At 40.0% G+C, this 27,423-nt stretch overlaps 1 pseudogene; it reads right to left on the reverse strand.

Moving 5' to 3' along the window:
* Positions 1 to 26,653, reverse strand: part of LOC132644092 (uncharacterized) — a 139,406-nt pseudogene extending 112,753 nt beyond the window's left edge.
* Between the last annotated feature and the right edge of the window lie 770 nt (positions 26,654 to 27,423).

The raw sequence follows: 27,423 nt of genomic DNA on the forward strand, positions 1-27,423 counted from the left end.
ACCTCTTTCTATATTTGGAAACACTTTACCTTTATGCAATGATTTATAGCTACACAAAATGTATGAGACTCATTTAGGACCACAAGTTTAAAAGTCTTCTCTTCTTTCTTAAACTCTGTGTCCAGTCAAATGGGTTCACATAAATTGAAACGGAGGGAGTATTTTTTTTTTTTTTTTTTTTTTTTTAACTTTGGTCCGATTATCACAAAATCACTTTGGTCGGATTTTATAATATTTCCACATTACAAGTGACGTGGTAGTCTTAATTAGTGTATTTGCTTAAATAAATAGGATTAATATGCTAAGCCACCATTATACCAGCTAAAATATAGCTGGATAGTTCTAAAAAATCCGATCGAAGTGATATTTGTGATAATCAGAGCAAAGTAAGATGATTTTTGGGTAACCAAAAAAAAAAAAAAAAACTTTTGTACAATGAACACATAGTAGAATGAGAACCCGTGAAATTTAGTCTATTAACTCCTTTTAATGTCTGTGGAAACTCTTTAACAGATGAAGCCCTTTCAAAGAGTCTATATTTGTGGTCCATCCCTTATTTGGCATGTGCTAAATTACTTGGATGAGATCACTCCCAAGAAAGATCAATTGCGTGAGTGGTGTGTGTAGGGGGTTGGGGGGCGGCCGGGGGCGACTTTATATTTGAGCCATTTCTTTTCTTCTCTATTTTAGTTTTTGAAGCTCACGACTTATATTATTATAAAATGTTTAGTAGAAAAAATGAAGAGTGTGAATGATATTATAGTGAGGTAGAAAAATATAATAAATTCTCTCTTTTCTCTCCCCATGCAAAACCCTAATTGTGCCTAAACCTAGATATGGCCGCGATAGCCACTGACCAACCATCATCAGTGGTTGGCCAGATCTCATCGTCATCTTCTCCATCTCAACCCTCTAATAACACGAATTCTTCCATGCCTTGTTACAACTTGGAAAATTCCCCGTTAACGTACAGTGAATAGGCTAGCAAAGAGCACGACGTATGCGATGTTTCGATAAGTAAGAAATAGCATTTGATGATCCTAATCGAGATTCAAAGACATTTGACTAAAAGGGAGAAGTTTGTCAAAGAAAGTAAAGGATATGTTATGTGTCGGGTAGGAAATTATGAGCAACGAGTCAATGATGGCGTAATGACATCTTGGAGACGAGTGATAATGTCCCTTAGATTGTTAATGAGATGATAAAAAAGTGTCACACCCTAATCTCACTAGGGTGTGATGGGCACTCGACCCCATATCCGGAGCCGAGCGAACCCACAGACTTTCATTTCGTACATAATCTTTCCGGACTTTTAATCAAATAGAATGTGATACATAGTAAAACTTGCTGAAACATATATATATTTTGTAGCTTTCAAGTCAAACAAATCTGTAATCATACGGACTTTATAACGTGATACGAAACGACATATCGGCCGATGGAGCCGATTACTAAACCGACACACCATACCCACGACTCTGTCTGCAAAGTCTCTAACATTAACAGAACCTTTAACACATATATTCTGACTCGGCAGTTCTCCGGGAGCAAATGGAGCTTGCCCTCCTCGCTGGAACATCTTCCATAATATCTTCAACTCATCTGGGAGTACCTGCGCGGCATGAAACGCAGCCCCCGAAGAAAGGGGGTCAGTACGGAATATGTATTGAGCATGTAAGGCATGAAACACAGAAAAGAAGTCACAACCGAAGTAAGATGTACAGAAGGTGAGCACAATAACCAGAATACCAAAGTGTTGCATCTGACGTACAAATCATATATAAGAGGTTCCGGAAGGCAAATACGGCAATCAAAATGCCGAAATGCTTTGCTTTCTTTTGAAAAACATTTCCGTCTCATACACACAGACAATCAAACACACAATTACCGCGGCCAAAAGTCTAGCGGTCACTATCACACATACCGCGACCAAGTGTCCAGCGGTTAGCATCCCAAACCCGACATACCGCGGTCAGGGGTCCAGCGGTCAATGTCGCAGATACCGCGGTCAGGGGTCCAGCGGTCAACATCACAAATGCGGCATACCGCGGTCAGGAGTCCAGCGGTCAATGTCGCACATACCGCGGTCAGGGGTCCTGCGGTCAATATCACATAGTGCGGCATACCGCGGTCAGGGGTCCAGCGGTCAATGTCGCACACACCGCGGTCAGGGGTCCAGCGGTCAATATCACATAGTGCGCACAATAATATAACCGGCCCGGGACTTGGCGAAAGAGGTAATAACAGAATGCCAAATTTATTACTTTCCAAACATAAATCACACATGCCAGGATCATGCATCACACAAGATTCATGTATGCTAAAATCGTATATCAGAAAAATACAGAAGGTAAGTAGCTTATCCAGAATCTCAGAATACTTACTTTTCAATCACAAATGATGCATATCAAAGTCATGCAAAGGGCACAGGAACATGGTCGCCACTCCCGTCTCTGGCGCCATAACACACCATACTCCAGAAGATTTCATAACATGTACACGGTATCTCGGGAACCGGACATATACCACGAGAACCCGGGGACCAGTCACATCATAATCCATATACACAGTAACTGGGGACGGACATATACCACAGTACCCTAGAACCGTACACGGTAACCGGAGACGGACATATACCACAGTACTCCGGAACCGAACACATCATACTCCATATACACGGCAACCGGGGACGGACATATACCACAGTACCCCAGAGCCGGACACATCATACTTCGAAATTACATACATGGAACCCGACCCCTAGACAAGGGACTCGGCGAACCATACGCACGATACATACCGGCCCGGAACTCGGTGAAAGGGATCATAGCATATATACGAGCGGATTAGTAAGAAACTAGGTGCACATAAATTAAAACCCGATGAAAGAATCGAATATATTATCAGGATATTCGTAACGGATTATTTATAACCGAATACTTATTTCGGATACTTATATCAGATTACTTGTGTCAGGATATTTCTATCAACATACTTATATCAGATTACTCATAGCAGACTCCTTATATCGAATTACATGCTCACATCAGGATATTCACATTAAGGAGCTTTCTAGTGACTTATGGAACGAATCAAACGGAGTCTTAGATTCATAGACGAAAGTCTTACTTTTATATCATACAAAAATAGCTCAAGTGAGACAAACAAAGGAAGTTTCGGAACTTGTGGGCCCACCTCGGGTCAAGTCGAGGTGGCGGATATAAATTACAAGCATTGGACTCTATGGAGTCATCCATGAAGGTTTCCGAGCGAGCCTATCACGTCTGTACGGGTTATGGATGTTTGAACAGTTTTCCAACAAAACTTATGGGTTATAATTTAATTGTGCTGAATGAATAGTACCAAAATTCAGACTCGCATTTCTATGAGAAGAATAACCCACGAGGCTCAAATCCGAATCTAGTACACCCAGGACATGCCAAGAGAAGAAAAGGGGTAGCTTTACATACCTTTTCCGCTTTTTATGCTACTCCAAATTCAAGTTCCAAATTCTCCAAAATCTACAATTGGTCACAAATACCAAACATTAACCATAAGCCCTTAGGAGTTCAATCTTGAATTAACATTTGCCTACAGAAATTTCGGCAGCACCTCCCCTGTTTATATGCCTAGCCCAGAATTACAATTCAGCAACCAACACATCAACAACAATACCAAATATATTAACATCATTTCCAACACCAACATATGCCGTAAAACAGCCTGCACATTATTTTCCAAATTTTCCCAACCAACCAATTCGCGATATAACTATTTAATAATTTTATTTCCACAAAGAGGTCAAAATTAACACTAACAACATCAATAACAACATCCTCCACATTCTACAAGTTAAATACATTTGTTTTCATCCAAAATTTTCTTCAAACTCCATTCTACAATTCAACCATACCAACAAACGAATTTATCACGCTATTTTCTTCGTTCTAATCCGTTAAAACTCTAAATAAACTTGTTAACAATGAAAAAGAGCCTTATTCATACCTTAAGTGCACAGCCACCACGTCCACCCTCTTATTTTTAGTTGATTTTTAGCTCAAATCGAAGGCAACGCGACGTAGAACACTTTTCTCTTCATGGGCTTCGGGATTCGGGGCTCCGATTTTGGTCAAAAATTGGTTTTCTCTCTAGGCTCTCCTCTCTCTTTTTCTCTAGAGTTTTCCAGGTCCTCTTGGTCTGAAATGAGGGAGAGAAACCGAATTTTTCTATTAAAAAGCGTGGATAATGGGCCTGACCCGAATTGGATTCGGGTTGGGCCGGATTTACTGTTCAACTCGACCCGCCTGCCTTAAAATGTTCATATCTCCTTATCCCGATGTCACCTATAGGCCCACGACCTACCGTTGGAAAGCTATTTCAATTATCTACAACTGTTATTTCTGGGCTTTTTCCCAAATTCCAAACTTATAATGCCCCTCCAAGTCAGGTCATCTGAAAACGTTTTCTTAAATTGTCCTTTTGGAGGGCTTACACTCATTTTTGGCTTATGGATCCTTCTTATGACATGGTCAACTTCAAATGTATTACCGATATATCTATTCATATGTCTTTTATAAGGTCCCGACGTGTGGGCCCCACCTTAACTTACTGTAATGAGGGTTTTTCGTTAAATAACTTATGAATCAATTCACACCATATTGTCTCCAAATGTCGTATGTGTATATATTCTTAGACTTAGATCACCCAATATTCATCCTTAATCCGTTTTTGACTTAACTCCTTTTCGAGCTCATACCACGCCGTCTATGATTTTGTAGCGCGAAATTTTTCGGGGGTGTAACATTGACATATCCGAATGTACAAAATACGGGATATAACATCCTCCCCCCCTTTAGAACATTCGTCCTCGAATGTTCAACTGACCTTATGGGGGTGTTTTAATGCTTTGGGAGGGTCCCTCTTGTGGATGTCCTTTTCTCGTGATCATTCCTTGTCTTTTACCCTATTTCCTTTATGATCGAACTTGTGGGTCTTCACATAATCCTCATTCCGTGTCATGGGTTTTCTAATCAACTGTGCCAACCCATTATCCTTGTCCTTCGTACTCCCACATGTCCTTCCTATATTTGCCTCTTATATTCACATTTATGGAATTTCGGTATACTTCCCAGGGGGTCACCCATCCCAAAATCGCTCCCATCTTAGCACACTTAACCTTGAAGCTTCGATGGAATCTGGTGCCTTAACGTTGATATAATCGTGTCCACTTCCTTGTATGACCTTTATTACATAATCTGGAGCAAGTCAAAGTTTCACAGATTCCGAGACATTCTCGTAACACGCCTTTCTCATTACAATTACTGTTTTACCCCTTTCAATTTTCAATATTCACTTTCACTTTCATCCCCCAACTTTACATCTCAATCGTACGTCAATATCCTTACCTCATCCAACGTGCCTCTCCCGCACCATTACTTACCACTATACTGTGTAACCGTTCATACCATTGGTCGCTTTCTTCTGTAGACATTGCCCTTTAGCTGAAATAAAAAATTAGTACCAGGGACTTCATTTCCTACGACTGGGCTCTATCGCACGATCTCAGATATGAAAGAAAGAATGACACCCTATTAATGTCTCTTAGCCTCCTGTTTATAGATGTGGTGCACAACACACCGATAAACAAGACTCTACTCGACACGACTTTGCAGAAAACCCCTAGGACGACCTGCTCTGATACCACTTTGTCACACCCTAATCTCACTTGGGTGTGATGGGCACTCGACCCCATATCCGGAGCCGAGCGAACCCACAGACTTTCATTTCGTACATAATCTTTCCGGACTTTTAATCAAATAGAATGTGATACATAGTAAAACTTGTTGAAACATATATATATTTTGTAGCTTTCAAGTCAAACAAATCTGTAATCATACAGACTTTATAACGTGATACGAAACGACATATTGGTTGATGGAGCCGATTACTAAACCGACACACCATACCCACGACTCTGTCTGCAAAGTCTCTAACATTAACAGAACCTTTAACACATATATTCTGACTCGGCAGTTCTCCGGGAGCAAATGGAGCTTGCCCTCCTCGCTGGAACATCTTCCATAATATCTTCAACTCATCTGGGAGTACCTGCGCGGCATGAAACGCAGCCCCCGAAGAAAGGGGGTCAATACGGAATATGTATTGAGCATGTAAGGCATGAACACACAGAAAAGAAGTCACAACCGAAGTAAGATGTACAGAAGGGGAGCACAATAACCAGAATACCAAAGTGTTGCATCTGACGTACAAATCATATATAAGAGGTTCCGGAAGGCAAATACGGCAATCAAAATGCCGAAATGCTTTGCTTTCTTTTAAAAAACATTTCCGTCTCATACACACAGACAATCAAACACACAATTACCGCGGCCAAAAGTCTAGCGGTCACTATCACACATACCGCGACCAAGTGTCCAGCGGTTAGCATCCCAAACCCGACATAACGCGGTTAGGGATCCAGCGGTCAATGTCGCAGATACCGCGGTCAGGGGTCCAGCGGTCAACGTCACAAATGCGGCATACCGCGGTCAGGAGTCCAGCGGTCAATGTCGCACATACCGCGGTCAGGGGTCCTGCGGTCAATATCACATAGTGCGGCATACCGCGGTCAGGGGTCCAGCGGTCAATGTCGCACACACCGCGGTCAGGGGTCCAGCGGTCAATATCACATAGTGCGCACAATAATATAACCGGCCAGGGACTTGGCGAAAGAGGTAATAACAGAATGCCAAATTTATTACTTTCCAAACATAAATCACACATGCCAGGATCATGCATCACACAAGATTCATGTATGCCAAAATCGTATATCAGAAAAATACAGAAGGTAAGTAGCTTATCCAGAATATCAGAATACTTACTTTTCAATCACAAATGATGCATATCAAAGTCATGCAAAGGGCACAGGAACATGGTCGCCACTCCCGTCTCTGGCGCCATAACACACCATACTTCAGAAGATTTCATAACATGTACACGGTATCTCGGGAACCGGACATATACCACGAGAACCCGGGGACCAGTCACATCATAATCCATATACACAGTAACAGGGGACAGACATATACCACAGTACCCCAGAACCGTACACGGTAACCGGAGACGGACATATACCACAGTACTTCGGAACCGAACACATCATACTCCATATACACGGCAACCGGTGACGGACATATACCACAGTACCCCAGAGCCAGACACATCATACTTCGAAATTACATACATGGAACCCGACCCCTAGACAAGGGACTCGGCGAACCATACGCACGATACATACCGGCCCGGAACTCGGTGAAAGGGATCATAGCATATATACGAGCGGATTAGTAAGAAACTAGGTGCACATAAATTAAAACCCGATGAAAGAATCGAATGTATTATCAGGATATTAGTAACGGATTATTTATAACCGAATACTTATTTTGGATACTTATATCAGATTACTTGTGTCATGATATTTCTATCAACATACTTATATCAGATTACTCATAGCAGACTCTTTATATCGAATTACATGCTCACATCAGGATATTCACATTAAGGAGCTTTCCAGTGACTTATGGAACGAATCAAACGGAGTCTTAGATTCATAGACGAAAGTCTTACTTTTATATCATACAAAAATAGCTCAAGTGTGACAAACAAAGGAAGTTTCGGAACTTGTGGACCCACCTCGGGTCAAGTCGAGGTGGCGGATATAAATTACAAACATTGGACTCTATGGAGTCATCCATGAAGGTTTCAGAGCGAGCCTATCACGTCTGTACGGGTTATGGATGTTTGAACAGTTTTCCAACAAAACATAAGGGCTATAATTCAATTGTGCTGAATGAATAGTACCAAAATTCATACTCGCATTCTATGAGCAGAATAACCCATGAGGCTCAAATCCGAATCTAGTACACCTAGGACATGCCAAGAGAAGAAAAGGGGTAGCTTTACATACCTTTTCCGCTTTTTATGCTACTCCAAATTCAAGTGCCAAATTCTCCAAAATCTACAATTGGTCACAAATACCAAACATTAACCATAAGCCCTTAGGAGTTCAATCTTGAATTAACATTTGCCTACAGAAATTTCGGCAGCACCTCCCCTGTTTATATGCCTAGCCCAGAATTACAATTCAGCAACCAACACATCAACAACAATACCAAATATATTAACATCATTTCCAACACCAACATATGCCGTAAAACAGCCTGCACATTATTTTCCAAATTTTCCCAACCAACCAATTCGCGATATAACTATTTAATAATTTTATTTCCGCAAAGAGGTCAAAATTAACTCTAACAACATCACTAACAACATCCTCCACATTCTACAAGTTAAATACATTTGTTTTCATCCAAAATTTTCTTCAAACCCCATTCTACAATTCACCATACCAACAAACGAATTTATCATGCTATTTTCTTCGTTCTAATCCGTTAAAACTCTAAATAATCTTGTTAACAATGAAAAAGAGCCTTATTCATACCTTAAGTGCATAGCCACCACGTACACCCTCTTATTTTTAGTTGATTTTTAGCTCAAATCGAAGGCAACGCGACGTAGAACACTTTTCTCTTCATGGGCTTCGGGATTCGGGGCTCCGATTTTGGTCAAAAACTGGTTTTCTCTCTAGGCTCTCCTCTCTCTTTTTCTCTAGAGTTTTCCAGGTCCTCTTGGTCTGAAATAAGGGAGAGAACCCGAATTTTTCTATTAAAAAGCGTGGGTAATGGGCCTGACCCGAATTGGATTCGGGTTGGGCCGGATTTACTGTTCAACTCGACCCTCCTGCCTTAAAATGTTCATATCTCCTTATCCCGATGTCACCTATAGGCCCACGACATACCATTGGAAAGATATTTCAATTATCTACAACTTTTATTTCATGGCGGTTTCCCAAATTCCAAACTTATAATACCGTTGTTTCCCCTCCAAGTCAGGTCATCCAAAAACGTTTTCTTAAATTGTCCTTTTGGAGGGCTTACACTCATTTTTGGCTTATGGATCCTTCTTATGACATGCTCAACTTCAAATGTACTACCGATATATCTATTCATATGTCTTTTATAAGGTCCCGACGTGTGGGCCCCACCTTAACTTACTGTAACGAGGGTTTTTCGTTAAATAACTTATGAACCAATTCACACCATATTGTCTCCAAATGTCGTATGTGTATATATTCTTAGACTTAGATCACCCAATATTCATCCTTAATCCTTGTTTGACGTAACTCTTTTTCGAGCTCGTACCACGCCGTCTATGATTTTGTAGCGCGAAATTTTCGGGGGTGTAACATTGACATATCCGAATGTACAAAATACGGGATATAACAACAAGTGCTAAGAAGGTTCCCTATGGATTGGAGATCAAATGAAGTGACTAGACAAAGATCAGTGGAAATATGGGTTATACGGTCGATTATACGGACCGTATAATGTTATACGGCTCGTATAATGGACCGTAGAAGTGTCACAGAATGAAGTTGATGAAGGGTCAATTTCTCGGTCAAATTATACGGACCGTACAAAATTATACGGCCCGTATAATGTGCCGTCAAAGTGACACAGAATGAGACGCTCACTGGAGCAATTGTACGGTCAATTATACGGACCGTATAAATTTATACGGACCGTATAATTGTCCGTATAATGACGTTGGGACAGCTTTTGCATTTATAAAATAATGACCCAAGTTCATTTAATTCATTCCGTTTTCTCTCTCCACGACCCAATATCTCTCTAGAACTTTCTAAACTCTTCCAATACAAGAATCCAAGTGAAAATTTAAGATCAACTTCATCAAATCCACAAAACTAAGTGTGAGAAACACATCAAAGTTCATCCAAGTCGAGAAATTTCAAGAGAGGTGAACTAGGGTTTTGGTGTAAGAAAGGTAATACCACTCAAGGCTTGTTCCCACAATATCTAAGGTAAGTTTTATAATATTTTCATGATGTTTGAGATATTGTGAAGTTAAAACACTTGGATTGTTGAAGAATATAGAAAATGGGTCATGAAAGTGTGAATAGTGACATTGTTGATTAGTAGTTGGAATGAATCATGAAAATGGATATGTTGAGATTGTAAATAGGTTATGAATGACATGTAGAACATGGAATGATTATTATATGTGAAAGAACACGATAGTGAACTATGGTCATGATTATGGATGAATTAAAGTGAAATTGTGAAATGTGGATAATATAAATGAATGATGCTTGTCGTTTATGATATTGTGAACGTTGTTATGAATGTTTGGGAGTTGATATAGAATATGGGAAAAGTTGTATAAACGAAGGAAATGCAGTCCAATTTTCTCTAGCTTTAGCAAGTACGTTCTCGTAACCGTTTAGCTAATGTCGATACGAATTCTCTTGAAGGTAGAACGATTGCATTAAAGGTAGAACGAGGGCATTAAAGGAGAACGAGCAAGCAATAAAATAGTTAAGCGACAAAGGTATGTGAGGCTAGTCCTTTCTTTCTATGGCATGAATCCGACATGATTTCTCTTTCCTCTCCATGAATTCTCCATATTCCAGAAAAATCAAGAATCTATGATCCCGAATAGCTATATGAGATAATAGATAGGATATGAGTTCAATAATGATGTGGTTTGTTGTGCACACTCACCGTATATACTATTTCTTTCAAGGTGAGGCAGAATACTATTAAGTTAGTGATGTTAGTTATTGCATACACTCACCTTATGTACTATTTCTTTCCAGGTGAGGTAGAGTACTTATAGATGTCCATAATGGAATCGAGGGATCATGACCCAACGTCACCCCGATAAAGTGTAGTTGTCCTTGAGTCTTTATGTATGAATTATGATGAGTATACTATGATGAGCATATTATGATGATGATATTACACCGTACCTATATGGACGGGAAGACATACACACCACTATAGTGGGCAGCTTATACCCCGGACGCAGGAGGCCTGGACGCAGGTTAATTATTATCACAGCGTACCTATATGGACGGGCAGCTTATACATTATTGCGTATATGATATGATGATGATTATGGGTTACTCAGCATGTGTTATTTCTTCATAAGTGACAGCCATATATAGTTGCTCCTTATTGATGCTTCCTCTATCTCATTGATGTATTATTGTTGTTTATGCCTCTCATACTCAGTACAATATTTGTACTGACGTCTGTTTTCTTTAGACGATGTGTTCATGCCCTCAGGTAGACAGGGAGGTGATCCGGATCCAGACTCATTGGAGCTAGCAGCTGATTTGAGAGCACTCCATTGTTCGGAGGTGCTTATGATTATTCTTTTGTGTACATGTATATTTTGGGCATAACGGGGTCTTGTACCGTCCTTATGTCTAGCACTCCAGTAGAGGCTCGTAGATACGCAGTGTGGGTTATATGGTCTCACGAGGATGCTATTATGTATGTACATATATATATATATATATATATATATATATATATATATATATTATCATTTTGACAGCCGAGAGGCTTATGTATATAAAAGTATTTATGTTTTCAAATGAAAGATCATTTTCTTTTGATTCGAGTATAAAATTGATAAAAGAGCATTAAATGAGCATGATGAGTAATAGAACGAGCGGTGCTCGGTGGGTAGCCCCGGGTTCCCGTCGCGGCCCCTAGTCGGGTCGTGACATGCCTGATCCAAATATCATAGGAAATTGTGCTAATCTATTCTCTTCCTATCTGTAACCATCGTTGATGAATATTCAGACAATACCGATAAACCAATAACATATTTACATAGTGGCCCTTTGCGAAGTGGACGGAATCTGAAGTGAAGCGTATGGATCTTACTAAAAATATCCAATACGCAGTTATTGGAAAATTTTCATATGGTTGGCCGGAACTTAAAGATCTACGTAATGCCATACCTACACAGTGAATCATCAAAGGGGAGTGTAAAATAAAATTCTTCAAGAATCTTCATATTATGATCAGGTTAATGTTACTTGAAGATTTTTTTTATTAAAGCTCGAAACCAACATATTATATTACAGATAGGGAAGGATATTCATATCAAATGAGGCCTGTTATTTATGACCTTAAGTTTAAAATTGATGAGGAAACATCGAAGGCAATGGCATGAATTTTGTGCCATTAGAACTGTTAATGTTAAGATTCAATATGATCATCTTCCAAAGTATTGTCTAGAATTTAGATTACAATCACATAATGAGGATGATTGCCAAATATTAAGTCCACACTTGACTTCTACGGAGGAAAAAGGTAGTCAGGTGTAATGAACCATTTTGTGTTTTGCGCTTCTGGACTTGTTTTTCCCAAAATACCCTTCTTGTAGTTTTATCTTGGTATTTATGACTTGCGGGGATGGGTGGCATGGTTCCTGAGACAATTCGGTGAGTTTCAGATTAATTTTAGTAAAATTAGAAGTTCTTAAGTTAAAGGAATGAAGAAGTTTGACCAAAGCCAACATCGAGGGTAAATGAGTCCGTATTGAAGTTTTATCGATTCCATTGGGTCTTGACTTTGATTTATGACTTAATAGAGTCATTGGTTTGGGTCCCGAGGGTGTAATGACCAGCTTGGTTGTTATTGAAACCTTCGGCGGTCCATATTCAAAACCAGTTTCAAGGGGATTAAAAGCTAAGTTTGCTTAGAAGTGCTACGTAAAATTGAAATCGTGATCAAATTCTGAGAAATCAAAACACGTAGGCCTGGATAACAATTATTTGCCACAGCGGTGCAGAGACCGCCTTAGTGAGTTCGTTGAAGCGAAAATGCCATCGCTGCAACGAAGATAGCAAAAATCAGAAAAATATATTTAGCCCTACTCTGGGGTTTTGTCCCACTTTTCCTCAAAACCTTATTCTAGGCTGCCTCCTGGAGATATTTGATAGAACATTCAGAGACTTCGTCAAGGTAAGCCCCCACCCATCTTTATTGCTATGAATTCATAAAAATAATCCCTCCCGTAGTGAGCTTCCCCCTCAGGAGTAGTAAAAGAAGAATTATTTGTAAATGACGTAGAAACATTAATCATCATGAAGTGTAGATTAATTATGTATGCTTGATTTTGACTCTTGTTCTCAGGTTCGTGAAATTCTTAGAATTCGCTATCAAGGCTTCGATTTTATATTGTGATAGGAGGAGACTCCACAATGCTCGTGATAGCTGCTCGAGATCAAGGTAGGTTATGGTTTACTTGAGTTATAGTTTGATTAGTGAAACGTATATATATGATGTTGAATTGACGGGAGAAAGCATGCTTAGTCCTTCGGACAAGAAGATCGGTTGGACATACAATAGGTTGACATTGTTAGTATTAAAAAGGGGCTTGTAGTAGTGAGAAACTTAGCTAATTGTTCTAAGTGGGATAATAGTGTTGCATGTGTAATCATGGAAGGTCTAGAAGGGTTTGGCTTGATGCGGTTGTAAACTGGTCTTAGTATAGGTTGGATTACGATGGTGTCACGACCCAACTAAGGGCCATGACGGGTACCCGGGGCTAACCACCGAGCACCGTTCATACCATTACCCATCATACACATCAAGCGTTCATTCATTAATCTTATACTCAAATCATAGGAAAACCATTTCTCACTTTGAACATAATTACCTTTATATACATAAGCCCTTCGACTATCAAAATAATACATATCCAAAATATATAGGAAATCGTGAGACCATACTACCCACACATACGTATCTACGAGCCTCTACTAGAGTACTAGACATAGGGATGGGACAGGACCCCGTCGTGCCCAAAACATATATGTAGACAAAATAGTAAATCAATGGTACCTCCGGAATAATGGAGTGCTCTCAAAGGTCTGATAATCAGCTCCTATGAATCTGGGTCGCCTCCCTGTCTACCTGTGGGCATGAACACAGCGTCCAAAGAAAAGGACGTCAGTACGAGCATTGTACTGAGTATGTAAGGCGTGAATAAAATGAACATAATAGAGAAATCATAAGACATGAGATGAAGATATAACTTGCGTAACTTTTAAGAGTAAGTGCATTTTCATCATATCACATATACCATGAAATCACATATATCATCATATCACGTTTATCATATCACATATGTCCTCATCGTTAACCCGCGTTCGGGTAACCATCATATGCCGCCCACTAGTGGTGGTCATGTCCGGCCCTCTAGGCACGGTGTACTCAAACGCAGCCCACTAGTGGTGGTCATGTCTGGCCATTTAGGCACGATGGAACCATAAGCAACCCGCCCTAGCGGTGACATGTCCGGCCATCTAGGCGCGGTGGAATCATATCATCACATATATCTCATAACTTATCATGAACTTTTCATAGAGCATGCATTAGAATTTAAAGAAAATCTATGAAAATCATATTATATTCGTACCATGAACTTCATAAAAAAAGAAATATCGTATGATAGGCTTATAATCTCTAAACTTAGGCTCATTATTACCATTATCGTATTTATGGCATATCTCTAACCTTTATCTCATATGAAATCCTCTATGAACATAGACTCGTAATTTTTCTGGAATATTTGTCATAGGACATGCATTAGAGTTTATAGACAATCTATAACAATATCGGGGTGACATAAGGTCGAGAACCCCCGATTACATTATGGAGTGATCATATTCATCATATCTCACCTTGAAGGAACTAACATTTTAAGGTGAGTGTAACACAACGAGAAACCTTAAGGGATCGTAAATAGGGTCATTAGATTGTAGAAACATCATATCGTATTCATAGCAAGAACTTTATGGAATTAGCATATCATGAACTTTATAACTTTTAGGCTCAACTCCTAGTCATCATCATCACCCTCACATCGTATCTCTTTTCTTATCTTATGAAAATCTCTTTATAACCATAGACTCATAATTTCCGATGTGTAGGAAAGTCATGGAAATATAGTAGAATTCATGCCATGGAATCATGCCTTAGAAAGAAAGGACTAGCCTTACATACCTTTTCGTTTAGCTATTCTATCGCTTGTTTGTTCTCCTTCAACGCTCACGTTGTTACCTTCAAGAGAGTTTGCATTAACATTAGCTAATCGATCACATGAACATGATCAACTAAAAGCTAGAGAAAATTGGGCAGCATTTCCTTTGTTTATACAACTTTCCCCATATTGTATATCAACTCCCAAACATCTATAATAACATTCACAATATTATAACCAGTAATCTTCATTCACTCTACCTTATCCACATTTCAAAATTTCACTTCAATCCCTCCATAATGGTCATAGTTCACTATTACATTTACTCACATAGAATGCTTATCCCAAGTCCTTAATATCATTTATAACATAATTATAATCACAACTTATCAAGAATCATGACTCATCCCAAGCTACTACTAAAAATCTCATTATTCTCATCTTTGTGACCCATTACCCTAGTTCACTTCCAATGGGATGTCTTGCCTTGGATGAACTCCAATGAGTTTCTTACACTTGATTTCCTTGGTTTGATGAGGTTGATCATGAATCTTTCTTGAGTTCTTGTGGAAGAAGTGTGGAGAGTTTTCTAGAGGGTTCTTGAGGTGTGGAGTGAGAAAATGAAATGAAATAATGAACTTGGGTCCTCCTTATATCCACTTAAAATCTGTCCCGACATGAACATATGGACCAACATACGGTCCTTATCTTTTATACTGGCCGTATGTCGGGCCGTATGTTTGTTCCAGTGAAGGTCCCATTCTGGGCAGAACATACGGCCTAACATACTGCCAGTATGTTTTATACGGCCAGTATGTTGGACCGTATGTTGCCCCAACTTCCCGGAATTCGTTCTCGTCGACTCGTTTGATCTCCAATCCTTATGGAACCTTCTTAACACTTGTTTAACACCTCATTAACATTCTAAGGGACATTATAACTGTCACACCCCACACTTGGTAAAGTGTGATTGGCACCCCGCACCTTACAGGAACCAAACGAACCAACTTATAACTTACATCCTTCGTGTCTCAAATGGAAACAATAAGATCAAGAGGCTAAATATGAACATAATATCATGCATACGTAAATGTACAATAGACCCATGATACTGATATTACTACTGTCACACTATGACTAAGCTGTACACAGAAGCTGTCTGCAAAGCCTCTATGAACATGACTGAAGTATACAAGTCGGGACAGGGCCCCCGACATACCCTAGACAAAATCATATATATATATATATATATATATATATATATATATATATATATATATATATATCTAGACTCGGTAGTGCTCCAGGAAGAAATAGAGCTCACCAATCAAAACTGGTACCTGAAAGCATCCTATTGCGGAAGATCCTCGTCTCGTCTACTTGTACCTACGGGCATGAGCGCAGCGTCCACAAGAAGGGATGTCAGTACCAACAATGTACTGAGTATGTAAGGCATGAATGGTAGTATGATATTAGAGTGAAGAAAACATAAGATAAAGTAAGTAATTATACCTCGTACTCTTCTTAAGATCTCTGTCATGTAAACTACTCGTCTACAACAGGTCCGTCTACAGGAAAAACATGTCACATCAGTAGGTCCTTTACTGTAGCAGTACTGTAGCACGCGTTTCTGCTCCGTCAGCTGAACTTGTAACGTCCATAATTCTCTGCTCCGACGTCCTATCGACGAGCGGTTTGCTGCGTTGGAAACTAGACTCGACGAACTTCATCTTAGGATTTTGTTTCACCTTAAAACACTTCATATGATAAGAGATATGCGTCCCCAAAGTTGGACCAAAATTTTCACACAAAACATTTCCCATCTTTTCTCCAAAGTCGCACTACTACATTTCTTCCACTCATTTCCTTATAAAACCTTCCGTTATACCTTATATACATCCTTCACTCATTAAATATACTTAATAATGCTTGCTCCTTATATTCCAAAGTGGTTTTACTTAATCCTAACTCAACGTACTTATGTTTCAAATTTGATAAGTGCTCTTTGAAGATACGGGCTGTAACAATAACTCTTCTCCAAGACATCATTAATTCATCATTAACTTATTACTCGTAAATATTTCTCGATACATAATGTATACCATTCCTTTCTTGGAAAACTTTCTTCTCTTACTTCGAATGTCTTTGAAATCTCAATTAGGATCATCAAATGCTATTTCTTACTTATTGAAACATCGCATTCTTGGTGCCCTTTGTTAGTCTATTCACTGTGCATCAACGGAAATTATTCCGAGGTGTAACATTCTTCCCCCCTTTTAGAACATTCGTCCTAGAATGTTAAGCGCTTGAGAATTCTATGAAAATTTCACCAGAGTTTCCCCTTTAATGTGGCACTACCACCCTGTCACAACAACCCATAATAACAATGCCTCACAAGGCCACAACATCATAGCAACTTTTGTCTTAATTCTCATCCTTTTTCTCAAATGATTTCATTCATAGGACAATAGTCCTAAACATTGAGTATCATTGACTCCGCTTTGATAAAGCTACAACTTAAGATTCAACGTCACTCTTTGCATAATCTCCTCTGATCAATTCACACTACCATAGAAGTACTATCTTCTACTACCTTAACATATTAATGGCAGGGTAATACATGACTCTTTTAGAATTCTCCGAAAAGATGTTGTGTAACGTCGCCCTCTACATATAAGATATCTTACTCGATAGTTGGTTCCATACCTCGGGTCATAATTAATTAGCCACACCACTCTCACGGCTTGATTAAAAGTTTTAATCGCTTCACGACACCTACTAACATTTCCTTGTAGTATTAGGGGATCCACAGGGTTTGATTCTCTTCCATCATCTGCTTATCGAGTAACTGTTCTAGTGGGCTTCCCTTCTATTGCCTCACTCCTACCCTTCCTTCCTTGTTTCTAACACTACTACCACATACATCACATATGCTGGGCGTTCATCACTTGTCATCCTTTTGTTTTGCCGATCACTTTTATCTTATTTTCGGTTTTCCTCATATCTATAATAGCAATCCCTGCTGTAATATCATCCGAACAGATTCCTGGAGGTATAACTTAAACTATAACACAAAACACAACCGCGATCACAAGGTCAACCAGTTACTAGGCAAAGCGCTTTTGTGAACACATCTCTTCTAGTCTCCTTTCTCAAAGTATCGCCAAGGTCATTAAGGTTAGCTTATAGTGACATGAAAGTTTCTCCCACTATATTCCTCAGGCGAAGCTGTTACACCTCGAAAATTTCCCCGTGAACGTACAATGAATAGACTAACGAAGAATATGAGTATAGGATGTTTTAATCAGAATGGAATGACGTTTGACGGCCCTAAGTAAGATTTCAAAGTCAATGGGAATAAGAGATAGGTTATGCTCCACAATGACTAATTATAGGTTTTGAAGACGTGAAAGTTGCAGATTTACACTTTTGCCCAGTCGATCGTAAAATGAAATACGGATCGTAAAGTGGTATACGGCCCATAAACTACCATGTCGTATTTCAACTTACAAAACTTCAACTTTCTGCCAAAGACTTGAATGGTTAAAAACTACTCGAAATACGGACCGTAAACTGAAATACGGCCCATAAACTGAGTCGTAAACCACCATGTCCTCAGCCTACCTTTCTGGTTCTGTTATGCTTAAATACGCCCGCAGAATACGGACCGTAAATTGGGTTTACGACCACTGTGCACTTCAACTACTGTTCATTTCGTATCAGATTTTAAGTCATTAAAAAGGAGACCCAAGCTCATTAATTCACTTCATTCCCACGATACTTCTCTCTAGAAACCTGTAGAATATTCCCCACTCTTCATCTACAAGAAAAAAAAGGATATCAAAGATCAATATCAAGAATCCAAGTGAATCAAGTGTATGAAACTCATCGAAGTTCATCCAAGTTAAGAAATTTCAAGAGAAGCAAACTAGGGTTTTGGTGCAAGAAGAGTAATACCACTCAAGGCTTGTTCCTACAACATCTAAGGTATGTTTTATGGCATTTACATGTTATTTAGGGTATGGAAGAGTTGAAACACTTGGATTATAGAAGGATGTAAGAAATGGGTCATGAAAGTGTGAATAATAGCAATGTTGAGTAAAGGTTTGAATTGAGCCATGATCATTGATAATTTGTAATTATAAAAATGTTATGAATGACATTTAAAACATGGAATAAGTATCCTATGTGAGAAATTCAACAATGAACCATGGCCATGATTATGGAGAAGTTGAAGACAAATTGTGAAATACGGATATTGTAAATGAATGATGAGTGTTGTCTATCATATTGAGAACATTGTTATGAACGCTTGAGAGTTGATATAGAATATGGGAAGAGTTGCACAAACGAAAGGAAATGTTGTCTAATTTTCTCTAGCGTTAGTAAGCTGTTTTTATAATCACTAGCTAATGTCGATACAAATTCTCTTGAAGGTAGAACGTACGCACTAAAGGAGAACAAGCAAGCGATAGATTAGTAAACGACAAAGGTATGTGAGGCTAGTACTTTCTTTCTAATGGCATGAATCCTATAGCACGACATTCTTTCTTCTTCATGAATTCCTACATTCCGGAAAGCTAAAAGTCTATGTCCATGAATAACTACACAAGATAAGAAATATGCTATGAGTCCTATAATGATGATGATGAGTTAAAGTATGGAGATTCTAAAATGTATAATATGATTATCTTATGATGTTAATGATGCTATTTATTGCGTACACTCACCTTATATGCTAATTCCTTCAAGGTGAGGCAGAATGTCAATGAATGCTCCATAATGAAACCGGGGGATCACGACCTTACGTCACTCCGATAAAGTATAGTTGTCCTTGAGCCTTATGCATGTACTATGATAAACATATTATGATGAGTATAGTATGATGAGCATGTTATTATGATGATATACACCGCGCCTAGATGGTCGGGTAGTCACCGCTTAGGCGGGAAGCGTATACACCATGGCCAGATGGCATGGGCAGACATCACTATTGGGCGGCATGAGATGATACCCCGGACGTGGGAGGCCTGGACGCAGGCTAATGTTATGATTACCACACCAATTCGATATGGACGGGCAGTTTATACACTATCACACCGTACCTATATGGGCGGGCAGCGTTGTCACGACCCAACTCCGTGGGCCGTGAATAGTGCCCGAGCTGGACACCCGTACACACTCACTTACCAGAATCGGCATACAAATGGCTTATCCAGATACGAAGGTCACACGTCGTCTCAAGCGGTCGCATATAAACAAATGTATCACACAGAAGCCGACAAGGCGGTCGTAAAACACATCGCCCCAAAAATATATATATGGATATACATACAAGCCGATAAGGCTGTCACAGCAAATGGAACCGCTTAAGCCATAAACCATATTAACATAACTGGACATCAACGACCCATGACCCACATACATGTCTACAGGCCTCTAAGAGTAACAAAAGTATCATATGGCGGGACAGGGCCCCGCCGTACCCCGAAATATACATACATATATACAACGGAAAAGTCTGTACCATCGAACTCTGGCCTGCTCCTAAGTGCCCTGCACTATCGAACTGTCTACCCGCGGACTGTGGATGTGTACTCCGGCCTGGCTGAGAAGGATATCTACTATACTGCTGCTTAGGCAGCCCGCCTCGAAACTCCCCGGAATAACCAGCTGATCTAGCCCTCTTGGGCTGACCTCTATCACGATCTCTATCGGGCTGGCGCCCTCTATGTCGATCCTCCATTCCTTGTGCATATGCCTGCACTCGAGCAATATCCATCCCGGGCTGAGATGACACCGCCATACAACTATCAACCAAATAACGATCCAACCCCATCACGTACCGATGCATCCTGTCGGCCATATTAGCTACAATGGTAGGCGCATATCTGGCCAGAGAGTCAAACTCTAGGCTAGACTCTCGAACGCTTCTGCCTCTCTGTCTCAGCTGTAAGAATCTGTCAACCCTCGCTCGCCGCATCTCTGGAGGCAGAAAGTGGCCGAGAAAGGCTGCTGTAAACTCATCCCACACCGCTGGAGGAGCACCCTCGCCTCTAGACAGCTCCCAAGACTCATACCAATTGATAGCTACATCACGCAACCGATATGAAGCCAGCTCGACAGACTTGGTCTCAGAAGCTCTGACTAACCTCAGCGTACGCTGCATCTGTCGAATAAAGTCCTGGGGATCCTCCTCGGGCTTTGACCCGTAGAACTCTGGGGGATTACAAGTTAAGAAGTCACGAACCCTTAAGCTGTCATGTCTATCTGCATAATCACCTCCCAGCCCGTGTCTGCGAGCCTGCCCCGCTACTAATCTAGTCAACAACTGTACTGCATCTCTTATCGCCCTATCCTCCGCTCCTGGCTGAGGAGCTGGAGGCTCGGGCGCTGGAGCCTCCGGAGCTAACGGTGCAGCCGCTCCCTGATCCATAGCGGCAGCGGCTGCTGCTCTAGGCTCCTCTGATGATGATGGCGTAGCAGAGCCCGCTGACTGGGGCATAATCTCAGGCATAGTCTGGGCACGAGCCCGAGTAACTCTCCGAGTCTGACTGGTCTCTCCCGCTACTGCTTTGCCCTTCTGGGCAGCTGTCGCTTTCTTCGGAGGCATCACTGTAAACATAGCATTCTGTTAGAAAGGAACCATCCTAATAATACAGCTCGATCGCACGATCTAAGATCGAAGGAAAGGTGACATCCTAAATGCTTCCTGTTTATAGATGTGGTGCACATCACACTGATAAATAAGACTCTACTAGACACGGCCTGTAGACATTCCGAGGATGAACCGCTCTGATACCACTTTTGTCATGACCCAACCCCGTCGGCCGTGATTAGTGCCCGAGCTGGACACCCGTACACACTCACTTACTAGAATCGGCATACAAATGGCTTATCCAGATACGAAGGTCAGACGTCGTCTCAAGCGGTCGCATATAAACAAATGTATCACACAGAAGCCGGCAAGGCGGTCGTAAAACACATCGCCCCAAAAATATATATATGGATATACATACAAGCCGATAAAGCTGTCACAGCAAATGGAACCGCTTAAGCCATAAACCATATTAACATAACTGGACATCAACGACCCATGACCCACATACATGTCTACAGGCCTCTAAGAGTAACAAAAGTATCATATGGCGGGACAGGGCCCCACCGTACCCCAGAATATACATACATATATACAACGGAAAAGTGTGTACCAGAATGTTGGCTCCAGAACAAGGGGAGCACTCCAAAACAGCAGAATAGGTGTACTAAGCTGGCAGGTCACCAGAACAAGCGTCTGTACCAGCGGGCATGAAACGCAGCCCCCGAAGAAAGGGGGTGTCACGCCCCAAAATCCACCCTAGACGTGACCGGCATCCGACGTCATGAACAACATCGGAAGAACCTAAACGACACAATAATAATACTTGAACCCGCCAGGTTCAACATTCGCCTCCAACAATTTATAAATTAAATGTAACACATCATGATCACATGAATTAAATTAGCGGAAGTCTTTATAAGTAAATAGTCATAAACGTGACAAACACCCATTAAGTCGTACGAGACTTTGACAATCTACCCACAATTATGACAACTGGAGCTTCTAAGAGACATAACAGTCGTCAAACCTCGGGACGCAGCCCGGAAATCTAGAATAATAAACGAAACAGGAAGTGTTCCACGAACAAGGATGTGGGTTCACCAAATCAACAATAGCAGCAAGTTCTCTTAAGCGTTGAAAGTATCACGAACCTGCTCTTCTTCGTTACCTAACAAACCATCAAAAACAACAATGGTATGCCTGAGTACTTTCGTACTCAGTGAGTGCCTCGGGGACAACAAGTATTATGAAAATAAAATATAATAATATATAAAGAAATCAGTTCTGAAAAATGATATGAAATCAATATACGGACAGTTATTCAGCTTAGGTATCTCGATAATAAATGTCAAACCCCATTCATAAAGCCTATTGTCAAGTTACAACTTCAAATATGCCCTTTTAATCAATTAAGATAGTCATCAACAATTCCATAAGAGAATAAGAATGTCACACATGCCAATACAGGCCCAAGAATCAAGCATATCGCGCATAGCGCACCACACCGGAACATATAATTCTCTGTGGCTATCCTTCCTCCTGAATAGCTAGGCATAAATCACACCGGACTATGTAGTACGCGGTGGCTATCCTTCCTCCCGAATAGCTATGCATAAATCACACCCCGGGTAGCGAACCCAGCGGTGGCCACTCTTCCTCCCGAATGGCTAGGCAACGACACACTAGGATCCATAGTGGCTACCCTTCCTCCCGAGTGGCTAGGCCAAACACAACAACAAAGTTCATGGCATAGAAGCCGATTCACCAATTTGTCTCAAAGTAGTCATATCGTCAATAACATTTAAGTTCATTACACATATCGATCAATGAAAGACATATCAATTTAACTCTTTACCATTTACCATGCCAAGCATTTCACTTACGAATTCAATATCACTTCAAGCCACTCACAGGAAACAAGATAGAAAGCAAGCCACTCACAGCCAAACTAATCAATCAATCGATACTCCTGGTTAGGAAACCACGAAGGCTAATCGTCCTCTGGACTAACACAACTTTACCATACAGGTCCAAAATACAAACAAAAATACTAATCATGTCATATTACTAAATTATCAATCATGGCTTAGAGCCGAACCTCACTTCTCAAGTCATCATCTCAAATAGAGGCATTTCAAGTTACAACCGATTGAGAATCTTATTCAAATATCTTATTCAATTTCAAGTTTAAGAAACCCATTTAACAACAAAACAAGTTGAAGGTCTAACCTTTAGAAGATTTAAGTTCAATCATCCAATAATGGGGAAAAGCGAGTTTCACAAAGTAGTATAGTTCGTGTAAGGTTCGATGCGGGCTTGACCCTACACACGCATGACCTTGTCTAAAAGAAATCATCTTTGTAGTCAAATTATCATTACGGAGCATTATGCCATATTGAAAGGATAAGTTATTCCGACCAATGTTTGAAAACGTATAACTTCTTTACGAAAGATTTCCATGTCTTAAATCATCAATGAGAATATCATTACCAACCCTTAACCATCATTATTAAACATATCTTATAGAGGAAAACATTCATAATATCACATACATATATAGGGTTTGTTACAATCTAGGTTTAATGTGGGTTTGTCCCCTCACACACATTAACCACCATTTAAACATGAATTAGAGTTCAAGGAACATGAAAAGATTTCTTTTCCTTTCATTCATTAAAGGATCTTGAATAATATTTATACTTCCAAATTCAAGAACAATAACATCAACAACAATCTCAACAATTATTTTATATCAATATCCAACTAATTCTATCCATTTAATCATACCAAAACAGCCCACAAATCATTTGATATCCAAAAATCATAACCGAGCTTTCAATGTCATTTTCTCTATTCTAACCCGTCAAATCTATCAATGATAAGGGTAAGAACATTATTAAAATCTTAGACATACATTAGGGTTTTGTATGAGAAGTTCACCCTTTCTATTCAATAAAGAACTTTCAAGAAAAGAAGTCATGCATTCCAAAATAAGATTTTTCAAAAGAGACATACCTTAATTGCTCCAAAACTTGAATTAAAGACTTGAATTTTGGAGAAGATTTCCTAAATCTTGATTCTTGAATCTTGAGATGGGTTTTCTTGAAAACCGTAGATTAGGAATGATGATTTCTTGTTTAGATTACAAGGATATATGTTAGAAAGGAGTTGGAATAATTAGAATGGACTTACCTTGGTGTTCTTGATGTTGGAGGAGAGTAGGAGGTTGTTCTAGGGTTTGAGGGAATGAAAAATAATGACTTGAACTGATATGGACGAATATATATTGTTCTGTGAAAGTGAAATTTACGACCTGAACACTGCTGGTCGTAAAGTCAGTTTACGGGCCGTAAATTGATTTACGGACCGTATTCTGCACTTTGGACTGCACTGTGTCGCTTCAGTAAAATGGCCATAACTCCTTGCACAGATGTCCGTTTGACCCCCGTAAGATACCGTTGGAAAGGTATTTCAATGCTCTACAACTTCATCAAGGAAGTTTTCCCAAATTCGAAATACCTTTTGAAATACGGGCCGTAAAGTGAAATACGGTCCGTATTTAACCATATGACCTCAAAATGTCAAATTCCAGAATGTTCAGAAATTCTTGGTTTCAGTTTACGAGCACTGTTCATGGTCGTAAATTGAAATACGGTCACTGTTCATGGGCCTAAACCACCATATCGCAACTGAACAGAAAAATTTCAATTTCCACATTCTTTATCTGATGTTCTAAGTCTAGGATCGTGGTCAAAACTTTCGTTAAAGGTACGGGGTGTTACATTATCCCCCCCTTAAGATCATTCGTCCTCGAATGAAAGTCATGGCTTAAGATTCTTCACTAAACCTCAAATTTCAAATTTTCAAGAATTCTTCTAGCAAGGTGAAACATCCTTAGAGATAACATACGACTAACCATATAACGAATGCATCATTAAGGCCTAAACACAATTGTGAGATTTATACTTCACTCTAAACTTTCACAGGAAAACATATCCGAAAGGTTCAACACATACCTATAGTAGGGAATAATATTCAAGGTAACACGGCTTGAGTAATACCACAACAACTAGATAGAACTAAGCCCTTTTTGATTTCACCCCGCAAGTCTTAAGATACGACATAAGTCTACTCCGAATTTTTAACAATATCACTTTTTCACTCTATAACGGGTCCATCAGCAAATTCAAGCCTAACCATTTCTGATTGACAATCCAGAGTTTCATAACACTCGGAAAGCTAGTCCATCCCCAAAAATCACATCACAGTTCATCATTTCTAATTCAAACACATTAAAAGTAATCTCACAGCCCTTAACTACAATGACACAGTCTCTATACATTATAAAAGCGATAACAAGCACGCAGGGGTATTCATAGAAAAAGGGTGTCAACCATTGTTCGACTTTCACACAAAATCAAGGGCAAGATTTTGAGTTATATAAGAAAGAGTCGAACTCGAATTGATCAGCTAATACGCTTCAAAAGAACATATAGTAAGAATACCTGTGGCCCCGGCTTCAGGATCTTCTGCCGTATCCCTACGAATCAAACTATAAAGTCTAGCTTGTCCCCTATTAGCGGTGTTAGAAACCATTTTACCAGCCCTATTACCACGAGCATTAGGGGTGTTGTTAGCATTACCATCAGACGGATTATTCCTTTGGCCTGAAGAGTTAGCCATTTCACGAATCCACTTCATACAATATTTCTTGATATGACCCCTAATCCCACAATGGTGACAAACACGATCCTCCCATCTAAATGTTTGTCGGTTACTACCTTGCGAATATCTGTTCTGATCATTGTTCCTCTGACCTTGTCCACCAGATGGAACGCCTATATTAGACTGAGAACCAAACTGTTGAGGTGCATAATTTCCTTTTCGTTGCCCTCCATCATACGAACCAGTGAAACCACCCACAGATCGGGCCTTCTTACTTTGTTCCCTGTCTAGCCGCTCTTCTCCCTTCCAATTCTCTTGTTGCTCGGAAAACCCAACCAAGGAATTACCGTTCTTGACCCCAGCAGTGGTATGGTTAGTGACCCTGGTGGCTCGTCCGCCACGCGATGATTTAGAAGCACCATTGTTTCCCTGATTACCAGTCCTCGCAAGAGTTAAAGCCATTTCTGCGGGGCACGAATTATTGGACACGTCAGAATGATCCTAAAGGAAGTTCAGGCTCTATAGCACAATCTAGAATAAAGAGGAGTGAGAAACACCTATAAATGCCCTGGTAGTCTTTCGATCATGCAGGTGATCAGGCTGCACAAGGAAGACTCCACTAGACACAGCTCCATAGACACAGACAACTCCTAGGACACATTTAAACCTAGGCTCTGATACCAAGCTTGTCACGCCCCAAAATCCACCCTAGACGTGACCGGCATCCGACGTCATGAACAACATCGGAAGAACCTAAACGACACAATAATAATACTTGAACCCGCCAGGTTCAACATTCGCCTCCAACAATTTATAAATTAAATGTAACACATCATGATCACATGAATTAAATCAGCGGAAGTCTTTATAAGTAAATAGTCATAAACGTGACAAACACCCATTAAGTCGTACGAGACTTTGACAATCTACCCACAATTATGACAACTATCTCTGGAGCTTCTAAGAGACATAACAGTCGTCAAACCTCGGGACGCAACCCGGAAATCTAGAATAATAAACGAAACAGGAAGTGTTCCACGAACAAGGATGTGGGTTAACCAAATCAACAATAGCAGCAAGTTCTCTTAAGCGTTGAAAGTATCACGAACCTGCTCTTCTTCGTTACCTAACATACCATCAAAAACAACAATGGTATGCCTGAGTACTTTCGTACTCAGTGAGTGCCTCGGGGACAACAAGTATTATGAAAATAAAATATAATAATATATAAA

This window comes from Lycium barbarum, chromosome 6 (assembly GCF_019175385.1).
Source record: "Lycium barbarum isolate Lr01 chromosome 6, ASM1917538v2, whole genome shotgun sequence".
NCBI lineage: Eukaryota > Viridiplantae > Streptophyta > Magnoliopsida > Solanales > Solanaceae > Lycium > Lycium barbarum.